The following is a 12,930-nucleotide window of genomic DNA, read 5'->3' as shown; positions in this document are numbered from 1 at the left end:
GTGATGATTTTACATCTCGGAGCATTAGTTGCATCTTTGTTGAAATTAAACGTGTTATAAATAAATATCAAGCTACATTCACCTATTCGTGAGACAGTAATTTGTCGACTTATTCGCATTGTTATTTTACACGCACGTAACGCTCAAAGCCTGACGCGTTTCACAGCTAAAAAGCGTTCGTTCCGCATAAACCGCGGAATATTCATCGGTTTCGTCGATCTCTCGGCGACGTTTCATATATTTCCGCGCTGCGTAAATTCTCATCCGCAGACCGCCGCGTTTATTTGCCCGGGAAAATATTGCCAGGTTTCGCCCTTGTTTTCACGAGCCGCGTAGTCGCCAATTTCGGAAACTCGGCCACTTTGCAAATACTCGTTCTCCCGTTTGCGACGCTGCGGCAAGCCCGGAAAGACATCGCGGGCGTTTGTCAGTCCGGCGACGGGTCCCGGCGGGTATACCCAAGTGCGTCCTATTGACACAAGTCACGTGGCACCGACGTCCATGGGAAACCCGCCGAATTGAAAGCCGGAATCGACGGATTTAGTCCGGCGAAATCGTTTCGCGCGCGACGTTTATCTCTTCGTTCACGACGAAAAATACAGAAACGAGAGAAAAATTCTCATTTCTGTATTTGAGAAATTCGAATATCACTCGTTAAGAGCGATATCAAGCTCATTTAGCTCTATGCGGAATATCCCCAAATACCTGACCTAAATTTTGATTTGAACTTGTGGTCACAGAGAATTCTAGAACATGTATATACATATATGTACATATATATATATACATGATGCATATTATACATATACATATATAATATCAGAGAAGCATAAATATATATATTACACACATGTGCATATATGCATAAATGTTGAAAGCATATAAATAGATAAGGGGGAGGGGAAAAGGAGAGAGAAGGGAGTAAAGAGATATTCAGAAATAAAACGTTTAAATGGAATTTTTAAAACTTTATTTTAAACTTTTATTTTCGGAAAACTTATGCGTCACTCTCTCTCATCTCATTTAATTTGATTACTATTTTGGCATTTTTATTGCTGTACAGTGCGGTGCAATGATTCGTGCGGGTAAACAAGCAAGTCTAGTAATATACTCTTTATATGCTAGACTTATTTGTTTATCCGCATGAATCATTGCGCCGCACCGTACATCTTCTCTTTTACACTCGATATATCTGTAAGTTCTTAGAGGACTTGTCCTAGAACTTTCAATAAACATTGTCTATCTGTCTCTCTCTCTCTCTCTTTAATCAAGAAAAAACAATAAATAGGAAAGTCAATTCTCGATGTTTTCAAAGCGACATCCAAATATGGGAAAGTAGCATACAAATATTATTCTTTGCCGAGATCACACCAGGCCACGCTCTCGATTCATATCCGGTCTGCGTATGCGTTACGCAAACTATGATTGAACGTAGGCGATTTTTTTTCTGGGATTCCTATCTGTTAGAGTCGAAAAAAAAACGTAGATTGCGACGCGCGAATTTGTTTTTGCGAAAAAATATGTACCGTTTCGCTTGCCCAAACGTTTTAAACAACGTCGCCGACGAAAAACATTTGTATATTTCACGTGCGATTGAACGCGTAAAACATCGGCAGTTTGTATTTGAAATATAACTAGGGCGTTCAATATGTACCAGAAAAAAAAAAAATATTTTCTTCAACGAATATATTTTGAATTGGTTTCTGCGCGGAGAGAATTTTTAGTAGAGTAAATATTCTTCATTACTTTTATCAGGATGTAATTACGAAGTTATTATACGTTATATTTAATTTTAAATTCTAATTTTATTGTATAGCCATCGAATTACTACAACAAAAAATTGTGAAAAATACATGCGCAAATATATTAGAGCACCAGTGCTGCTGCTACAAAAAATATAAAGAAAATTAAGCAATATATGACGCATGGATAAAACTGCAATTACTAATACGTTTACATATATAAAATACATTTATGCATTTAACATATTTATCAGTATAGTGAGATTCACAGAAAGAAATATGAAGTTGCATGAAAAACACGTTGAATTACAAAAAAGGAAGGAAGAAAGAATCAAATAGAAGACGAAATAACGACATCGTATAACAAGTTAAGCTGCAAGAGCCAAAATCAATTATTATTCGACAAAATTTTTATACTGAAACAAGTTTTTATAATAAAAAATTCTACGGAGCATTGAGTGTCGGAAATAAATAATTGCAATTTTGCTTTCTGGATGATTTCTCGCAAACAAATATATAAAAATATCGCTTACAGGTCTCGAATTATTATCTTCCTCTGGCGTTTGTCTTAAGAATTTTTTTGTAAATCTTTCATAAATTCTCATTTCTTATGTGCGAAAATCAAATATCCACGACTTTTCCTCCTTCTCTTTGCCCCTTCTTTCTCTCTTTCTCCGCCTCAGGCAAGAAACTTTATTCATACTCCGGAGCTGTGAATAGCGGCGATGTTTGCCGTACCAGATATTAACTGTATCTATGCAGTGTGCCCACTGGGTTCAGGATATTATGATCGTTCTTGGGGCATAATTAGTAATCCCTGGCACGTGACAGCCACGTGACTGCGGCTCATGCGACGTACATACACCTTGGCCCCCAGAGGGGCCCATATAAACGATCGCGGGGAAGCTGTATCGGGGTACCCGAGATGGTCAGACGCTCGCACGTGCCTCGAAAAGCTCTTCTATAAGTATCGTCGGTTTCATTGATTCACGCGTTCCAACACATCATCCTGCGCGTTTTTATTAATTTATCGGATGCATTTTACGTAAATCTTGAATAGATAGGACTTGCTGCAACAGCAGCTCAAAGAAAATTGAGTCTAAAGTTAAAGTTAATTTAGTTGAGTTTAATGATTAAATTTAACGTTCATTTTCTCTATTTTTACAAAATGTGAGTTTTAGTCCTCTGTTGCAGCGAACTCTTCATTTTATTAATATTTTATGAAGGTTATTAAGTTTTGATTTTTGTGATACAAAGTACAATGTATTGCCTTCCACTAAAAGTTTAAAGGCTCCATATTAGTACAATTAACAACAAGTTCCTATAAATTTGCAAACGTGTCTCGATTTTATATTAAATCTAGGAAATATATTTCAAATCTATGAGAAATAAATAAGAAGTTAAATAACTTGTTATAGACATTTTTATACAAATAATAGTATACAAATAATAATATATATAACAGTATATAAATAAATAATATGTAATTATTAAAAACAATAAGCTTTTATTTTAAACGAAATATAATACATTCCAAGAGAAGAGAGAGCATAATAATATATTTTTAAAAACTGCACGTGATTTATATAATTACGTCTTTTTTTTTAAGAATACGCTTGTTTGATCAATTCGTCAATCGATTAAAAATATTTGTTTAACGTGTACTTTTTGGCTATTCTTTTTGGCTATAAGTCAATCATACTCCTGAACCCAGATCAACAGGCTCGATAAACACAATCCGCAATACACGCCCGGTTGCCTTCATAACAAATTCAACTCGATATTTATTTCATACGGAACATGAAATGCCTTTGCCTGTGATCCCGATGGCGTGTGGGAGAATTTTATTGCCGTATGTAGCACGAACGTTCATCCCACACAAATATCAGATCGCCCTGGACAGGGGGCGATCTTCAATTGGGGATATCAACTAATGTCGTAGTTCACGAAAAATAATGCCCTAAAAATTTAATTTTGTTTAAGAAATAAGATAACCCTTCTTTAATTTCAATGAAACCAAGAAAATATACTTTGAAAATGATAATAATCCTCTTTTTGCAAAGTTGCAGTCATAATTTTATTAAATTAATCTTTCGAGATTCTTCCCATCATTCAAAAAAATCACAAGCATTACAACAAGATTTATAAATAATCTTTCAGAAACAAAAAAAACTTTAAGTGTGCTTTATACTTTTGATGATTACTTTTTCAAAGATTGTAATGTGAATGTGTGTGTGTGTGTGTGTGTGTGTGTGTGTGTGTGTGTGTGTGTGTGTGTGTGTGTGTGTGTGTGTGCGTGTGTGTGCGCGCGCGCGTGTGTGTGTGCGTGTGTGTGTGTGTGCGTGCGCGCGCGCGCGTGTGCATGCAATTGCGATTGTAAACTTGTGGCACAGAACGCTTTGAACACGTAGATTGACGACGCGCGAATATTCCCACCGCATCGAAGTCATTTTCACTAAATCGGGGTGCAAGCCGCATTTATAACCGCCAGTAAATGGTCATTAATTATTTATGTGCGGCGAGGTATAACGACTTTAGCGCGTGTCGAAGCCTTTAGCGCTCTTTCACCAGCATTAGAGCGAAAGCCGCTGGGGCGTCACCTTTACGTCCTCCGTTCACGCCCGAGAAGGATGTGGACGGCTTTATTATCGATACATCAAGCCGGTTAACTGTCCCGACGCTTTTTCGATCATACATTATAATTCATAATCGATAATAACTTAGTTAACGTTGTTTAATTTAATTATGCAAAATTCGCAGTTTAATTACGTGCAAAAGAGCGCTTACTTGAAAAGACAGCGATGCTCAGAATTTATCGGAAAAGCTAGGGGGGGGGGGATTATTATTGTTACGTCACATGTTATCCTCCGCTCAATTCTTCAAATTAAATTTTATTGACATTTTGTCTTCCAATTATTTTTTATTGTTTCACAATAAATATAATACGTTGCTTATTTATTCATGCGAGTATTTTAGAGAGGCCGATAATTGAACGAAAAATTACTAGCCGGTTTCTCGGCGTGCGTAATTTTACGTGAAAATATAATGATACTCCGGGAGTTTCTATTGACAAGCTATATCGCGCTATCGGAGCGCTCCGGTTTAATTAACATCGCCGCGCTCTCATATCTTACCTTCATTGATACTGAAAATGATAACGGTGTGTGGACAGCCCTCTATTCTCAGGAGATGAAAAATTTTGCCGATTATACGTTATCGTTTTCAAACATTGACATATGTTGGAGTTTCTTGCGCAAACTAATAAATGCGCTTTAAGACAATTATCTCTGTTAATTTAATTCTCGGTTAAAAATTATTTCTTGGAATAGGAGATAAAAAGAAGTCTTATATTAATTCTTTCGGAACAAAATAGAGAATAGAATAAAAGAATCTACACTGAGAAAACAAATTTGTTGAAAAATTAAAATATTTAGTTCGATACATGCAACTAAATATTGAGTTGGCTTCATTAAATCTTGGTTAAAAAGTTTGAATGGCTGACATGAATGAACTAGGTATACATTTTTTTGTTCAACTAACTGTTGAATGAAGCCAATATTTAGTTGATCGCAGCGGACTAAATATTTTAGTTTTTTTAACAAATTCTTTTCTCAGTGTACATAAAAATAATAAAGAATGATATGAATACAATTTCTATAGATGAATAGAAAGATAAATAAATTTTTGTTACGACATAATTTAAAAAAAGAAGAAAAAGATTAAAAAATTAGATGTAGAATGAATAAAATTAAAATGTGTGTTAGAGAATATCTTTACAAAGAATCAAAAACAAAATTTTCAAGATAAACAATTTCTAAGACTAAACCTTTTTTTCTAAGACTAAACTCCTTTTTTCCACAAAAACAGCAAAGGTTAAGTAATCATTCGAAGATTTTTTTGTACTTTGCATTATAAATTACTAAATAAAACTTATTATTAAAAAAGTTAGGATTTAAACATTGTGTCAATTTAATTAACATTTTTCTTTACGCGTAACAATGGTTTTTTCGAAAATAATTCTTTGCACACGCCATTGAATGTCCATCAGTTTTTTACAAGCGGAGATCCATCGGCAAGATGGCGGCTTTTGTCTACGCTCTAGATCGCTGCGGATAAAGGGACTCTAGCTTGGTACAAGGGATCAACATGAGCTTAACGGCAGGCGCCAATATACCTACCTACCCCCCACATACCAACCAAGCCGTCAAGCTGTGGTATTAAACGGGGCATGCGTGAGGTCCACGATGGTTGGTCACGTGTACGCCTTCAAGCTTTCCTTTTGTGCACATAGATTCTTAGGGATTCTAAGAAAGCGCGCGATACTCATTCGCCACATTCGCCTGACAACAATATTATTAAAGACGTAGCTGCAATAGCAAAATTTTAATCGGTGCCCTTTATAAAGCGGCGCTTCTACTTTTAAAATTGAAAAAAATTATTGTCTTATATGTGCTGAAAAGAGGTGACTTTTTATATGAAGTTTTCTAGGAATTTGAAGAAAACGTGCGAAATATATTCAATTGGAGAGCTTTTATTGATTCCTTTCAAAACGAAGGTCTTGAAGATAAGAGCACGCGGATGAAATATAATTTAAAATAAAAATGAGTACCACAGTGCGCAAGGTTTATTGATTAAACGTTTCGATGTAACGTTTGAAATTGAAAAGCGGCGAAATATGAACCAGAGATCATATTATTTTATCGATACATCATCACGGTTGGAGTCCAATCGGGTATCTTCATCTGTATTGTCAAACGTCTTCCGATTCTGATTAATCATAATCGCGATCTGTACGTCGGCAGTGTTCGACGCTTGGAAATCGCGCCATTCCCAATTTCGAGAAACGAGGCTTGCCTTAAAAAGCTGTTAACTCTTTCGGGATAAACGAGAGTATTTTGGTCCTTTTGAGCACGATGTCAGCCGATGTGTAAGAGGATCAACGTCTGAGCTTTTATCCCTTCGAGTATCCTACAAACTTTAATTAAAAACTAGAGAAGGAAAGCGTACAAAATATACGTCTGCCATCTTCGTTCGTCACGAGGTGTTTCATAACGCGGAAACGGGGGGTGTTTCATATAACCGCACACGTACGGTTTTTAATAATATTTTCGTGAGAACGTGGACACTACGTATGCTAACGAAATCAATAAGAAATATCAGTTTGCAGATTATTTTTAATTCAACGATAAGAATAATAAATTATTTACTAACGTTAGCATAAAGATCCACTTTGAAGAGTTAAAAAAATTTCAAAAACAATTTCAATGCATTGCATTAAAAATTAATACGTATTAAGAAAAAGAAACACATCAGTTTATTTAATGTTACCTACAATTTAAAAAAAAATTAAATTACCACGATGTCGTCTGAATATTACTATGTGGCCAAGTTACTACCATTTTTAGAGATTTATTTTCTCCAAGTCTCGTGTCTTCTGGTTTATTAAACGACGTATGTGTTTAATTTAACTTGATCGCTTCATAAAACAGACCGCTCGTTTTCGCGGAAATAAATTCAGTCGCGGGGGAAGCGTCGAAAAAAGAATCGTAGGAAAATTGCGGGAGAGACGCGCGAATATTTCCGTGAATCTCTTTCGGTCCTTGGACTCTAGGCTGTGCTGTAGCATTGTATAAAGCGCAAGCCTCGTCCTGTAGTAGGAGTCTCCCTGCTCCTCCTCACCGCACTATTGACGGGAGTTTTAATAAAAGTACCCCCACCACAGGAAAGCGCGCTAAACGTCGCAGTAGAAGGACCTGGTGAGCGCGCGGAGCCAAGAAGATATTGGGTAAAGCAAAGATCGTAAGGACACTTAGAGACATCGGGGGCCCGGCTGAAATTTCGGCCGGGAAAAATTCAGTCCAGCCTGAGCGTTGACGCAAAAATAATTGCGATCTTCATAGACGATAATTGCGATAAACGGCGTCCGACTGGATGAATATTTCATAGGGCGTTTTAAAAGAATTTCAGAAAGACCCGCTTAACTGAAAATAATCGGTGATGACGCACCAAGTAACGCGAATTTGACGAAAATTCTATAAATTTTATTTTCCAATTAATTTGCATATATTTACGTCATTAATTTATGATAAATAAAAAGAATTAATAAACAAACATTTAGAAATAAATAAACGAATTTAAAAAATGAGTAGATTTTTTATACAACATTTTATAAACACAATATTCATAAAGCAGAGAAAAAGAAAAAACAGGCAAACAAAGCGTTTATTATCGTTCTAAAGCAGGCCCTCTGAGAATGTTCAATGAAAATACAAAGTGAAAAGCAAAAGCAACGATAAGAACAGAACGCACGACAATAATGCAAGAGAAAAATAATACAAACAATAAAAAAAGAATAGAGAGTGAAATAAAATGTAACAAAAGAGAAAAGAAAAGGATAAAATAAAATGTGCCAAAGTAAAAAAAAATTGCGTGAAAAAGACAAAGAAAGAAATTAGATACACACATGTTTAAGAGAGCAACGCGAATAACCGGGACGAATCGAAAAACTAAGCTAAGCTGTCCCACTCTGTTGCAAATGACAAAAGAGCTTCCGTCGGGAAGAAGAACAACGATTCGAATATTCTGATGGAGATTAGGAGTGAATTCCAGAGAGAAAAGATATATTGAAACGATTGTTGATAGGTAAAGATGTGCGTGTATGAGAGAAAGAGTTCTAACAAACAAACAAAATTTTAAATTGACAATTAATAAAACTAATGCTGACGAGCGCCTATAAGATCATCCCTCTCTCCGGAAAATGTGAAGAATACAAATAAAATTTTGATTGAATAATATATAAGTATAATTCCTACGAAAAAAAAAAAAATGATACCGAAATTGTCAAAGAATTTACAAAATAAAATATTTTTTGTTAAGTTTGAAATATTGTGCACTAAAAATTAGAAAATGATTCAGATATTGCTTTTTTTTATATAATGAATCATTTAAAGTATCTTTCCATCTTCTATTATCTCTTCGCATTTTAAGCAAATTTGGTACCTTTATTGGCAATGATAAATTAATCTTTATATATTACTTTTATACAGTAATATACACATTATATATTTATACAAACTTTTTATATTATAAAAAAGAAAATTTATAGTTATACGTAACGTGAATGTAAAACGACATGCAGCTGTACGCTGCTAATTATTTTATCATTTGATTTATGTCAATGTACTTAATAAAAAAATAATTAAAACTTCAATTTATTCAATTTTTTCGGAGCTTGCTAGTGAAGACGTGAAATATACGCATCTATTCGAGATTCAGCGGTGTGTATCTATAAAATATAAATTCTCGATAGTTCGCCTGTATGTTTCGGCAATTTAAAAAGCTTTCTCGGCCAATTGATCGACCAATTGCCACTTACGGGCATAAATACACATAACAAGCGGGCGTTTTCACATGCGGATGCATACGGCTGCTCAACGATTTGAAAACGCAAATAGCAGTAACAGTGGGATTAAAACAGTTTGTGGTCAAACACAGAGAGGCTTCCTGCATGAATGGTAGTAATGGTGGATCACTCGTGCGAAGAGCGCATCATATGTATTGTATAGAATCCGTGAGAGTAGGATTTATTTCTATGGACTCGACGATGCGTTATAACGGCCGGTGTGGCTCTCTCTCTTTCTCTCTCTCTCTCTCTCTCTCTCTCGAGAAAGGAAAGGGTGATGTCTCTAATGTCTACGATGTGCTAACCGCACATCTATAAATCGCATTCCAATAACAATACGTTTGGTCACATAAATGCTTTCAGCAGATTTCTCGATGTGCCTATTAGAATGGGCACAAAAGCCAAAGCACCTGACAAAACGTTCTTAAATGGCGGGAAAAAAATCTACAACAGTACGAAAATCTGTTCGATCTTTTACTACAGAATGACGAGCTCAACAGTCGAGGATTTAATTGAATATTATGTTGAACAATATTCGCAGATATCTTAGATTGAAAATAAAAAATAAAAAAGCTATTGAATTATTATTAATGCATCCGAAAAAATTTTAAATACTTGGTGTTGGAAAAAATACGTTTACACAATTACATAATTTTGTATTATTCTTGTACACCGAGAGAAAAGCGTTTTGTACTTGTTACTATAATTGCATAGTAAAATGATTGTGACTAGGAGCTTTATTTTTATAACTATTATTGCTGTAATGTTAGTAATAATAAATTTATTTTTATAGTAAAATTTTTTTATAGTTCTACCAACTAAAATGTATTTTATTATAAATTATAATGATTTTAAATATTAATGTAATAAAACATCAAGACATACGGATGACAAAATAAAATAAACATTTTTATATATTAAAATTACGATTATAGTAAACATAACTATTTTTTAAATATTTGTTTAATATTTACGTAATAATAATAATAATTAAAAACTATAATTTCTATGATTAAAATAAAATAAATATATAGGCACCGAAAATTACTATGAATTATAGTTAAATTATAGTTGCAATCACTTATTTTCTCTCAGCATTGTTCTTTCTAACTGCACGTCCGACTCATTCGCTTATTGCGCATCGATGTTTGTTGTTTCAACATTAATCTTGCTTCGATCGGAGACGCATGACGGAAACACACGGGCACGTGCATTCGGACGTACGATTTGACGAACCAGACCGGTCTACAGCTAATCGATAGTAATGTCAATATTAAAACTGTGTAATAGCGCGTTAGTACTGTGCCGAGGGTAATCGCCGCGACTTGTCAGCTGTGTCCACACGATGCTTTACAGATTCCTAATGTCCCGTTCGAAGAGCTACGGGGCAATTGATTTATTGACCTGCCGAGATATTACTGCATGACTTATCGCATCCGCAATTTCGTCTCGGAACATTAACGTGCGTCAGCGTTCCCGACATCCGTTTTTACGCGTTATGAAGGAAAGGGGGCATGAGAGAGTTCTCACACGTACAATCGACGTGTAATTATATTTCGATTAATATACCTCTTTAACTGTTTTTTTTTTTTTTTTTTTTCCATTATTAGACTAATTTTAATATAGCAGAATATAAAATAAAGACAGAATGCAAAATTGAAACAAATGAAATAAAAAGAAGTTGAGAATAATATCTCCTTCGTTAATTATCACTATTAGTGATATTAGGCTTTACTGTTTGATTATTTTTATATTAATTCAAGTTTATATTAAATAAGCGTAAAATAGTAATAGTAGGTCTCGCAGACTGTTTTGGAAAACAAAAAAATGTAAAACTATAAAATGAAACCCTAACAGCACATAATATCGTACGAATATCATGATATCATACGAATATAGGTATAATATTATGATACGAATATTCGTATGATATTATGAATATTCTAGAATATTCGTACGATATCTTGTGCTGTCAGAGAAAAATAAAAAGGTGTTTAATTTTGGCGTTTAATTTTCTCCTTTCCTTTATCAAAGAGAAAATTATTTCGCGTAACGATCATACATTACGTATATCGCTCTCCAATTTTGGGCCTTATAAATGAAGATTAGATTCAATATCGTTATCCAATTTAAAGAATGTCCGGCTGCTCTCGCAAACACTGCGTGGACAGTGATTACACGTTATTACAACCCTGTAATGAAACGCCTTCGATCCGAAAATATATCCCCTATCGATCGTATGCATATGCATGCACGGCGCGATCGTTGCGGGCGAGCGGGCGGACGGTTGAGCACCCTTATCAAATATTCCTAGAGCGCATGTCAGCTGATCGGGGGTGGAATATCAAAGGCGGCGAGGGCGGGGCTGCGAGGACTCGCATGGCTTCGCCGTCGCGAGAGGAGCCTCTTTTACCGTTCTTCGCGAACAATAACCTTAAACCTTATCTTACTTAAACGCCAACTTGGCCCGAACTTCCGAATACAGATAAAGTTCATTCAATGTTAATGTTTCGCGTAAATTAAGTGTCCTTTATCAGGGATAACATTTATTCATGGCCTCGTCCTCGCCTACGATTCGTCCTACGCCTCCACCTGAGTCAGTATATCCTCACCATTTTTTCCCTTGTCCAAGCAGATAACTCAGTAGTGTGTTTTTTTTTTTTTTTTATTGATTTAGATATTTTAGTCTTGTGTTACTGTTATACATTTCGGGTGAGTAAGTGTGATCGTCACTGTCTTCGGCTCTTTTGGCTTCAAGGTGTTATTTAAGAAAATCACCAAGTGAGAATAAACAAAGAATATATACAAATATTAATTGCTCAAATATATAAACAACTCGAACAATTAATTTTTAAAAAATTTGCCATCAAATTTGTTATTAAACAGGGTGAAATATTTATTGTGGTATTTATGAGAGTGTATAATTATTTTTACAAGATGTTTCGATTGTTAATAAATTAAGATATATTAGTGAATTAAATCAGAACACAAAACAGACTTCTTGTAGCTTGAGATTTATAGAAAGCACTTACTTTTCTTAAACGTCCATGAAAATTGATTAATTAAATATCCAATAAAAGTACATCATATATTTTATTGTATTTACAACAAGGAACTTTATCTAATATATTATAATTCTGATCCAGCATTAATATTGCTCGATTTAAATCTTCTTAATTCTTTGTATACCAGCAAAAATATATTATTACATTTAATTATATTACGATTTGTATACTTCTTGCTTTAATTTTAGCAATCATAAAAAAGTAGATGTTAAAGATTCAAATTTATTGACAACATAATTATATACCAGCAGTATTTAGATACATTTTTATAATGTGTCTTGCAACCGTTTTTATAAAACTCTTTTCGCGTCTACCGAGCAAAAGGCTTTCGCGAGGAATAACAGCAATTTGTATTCTCTTGCAAATGAGTCCCTTGTAGCGCATAATATTTCTTCTGACGCTGTCGCAAAATGTCCGTTAGCCTGCAAATCCGCCTGTTAATTGCTATTATTAATATAATGGTTACACAGAGTCCACAGACTCTTGCTTACACAATTTGTACTTTCAAATTAATATCCTTAACTTGAACAAACTATCAGCGACTTCATCAAATCCCCTTATTTGTCAAATAACACTTCTTTTATTCGTCGAATAATAATTCTATTATTTACTTTTCACCTCGGAACAAGCTATATCTGCTTGACACGCCAACATCGCGACGTCTGTTTTTGTCTGACGCTTTTGAAATTGCAGCTTGCTCCTTTTTCTACGGTGCATTGCA

At 34.7% G+C, this 12,930-nt stretch overlaps 1 protein-coding gene across 1 annotated transcript in view; it reads left to right on the top strand.

The window, feature by feature from the left end:
- The window catches only part of LOC105202046 (polypeptide N-acetylgalactosaminyltransferase 5), a 79,790-nt gene that overhangs the window by 25,390 nt on the left and 41,470 nt on the right, over positions 1–12,930 (top strand). The gene's annotated exons all lie outside the window — the stretch shown is intronic.

This window comes from Solenopsis invicta, chromosome 1, assembly GCF_016802725.1.
Source record: "Solenopsis invicta isolate M01_SB chromosome 1, UNIL_Sinv_3.0, whole genome shotgun sequence".
Classification (NCBI taxonomy): Eukaryota; Metazoa; Arthropoda; class Insecta; order Hymenoptera; family Formicidae; genus Solenopsis; species Solenopsis invicta.
The sequence above is the reverse complement of the archived record's forward strand: the minus strand, read 5'-3'. Positions and strand labels throughout refer to the sequence as shown.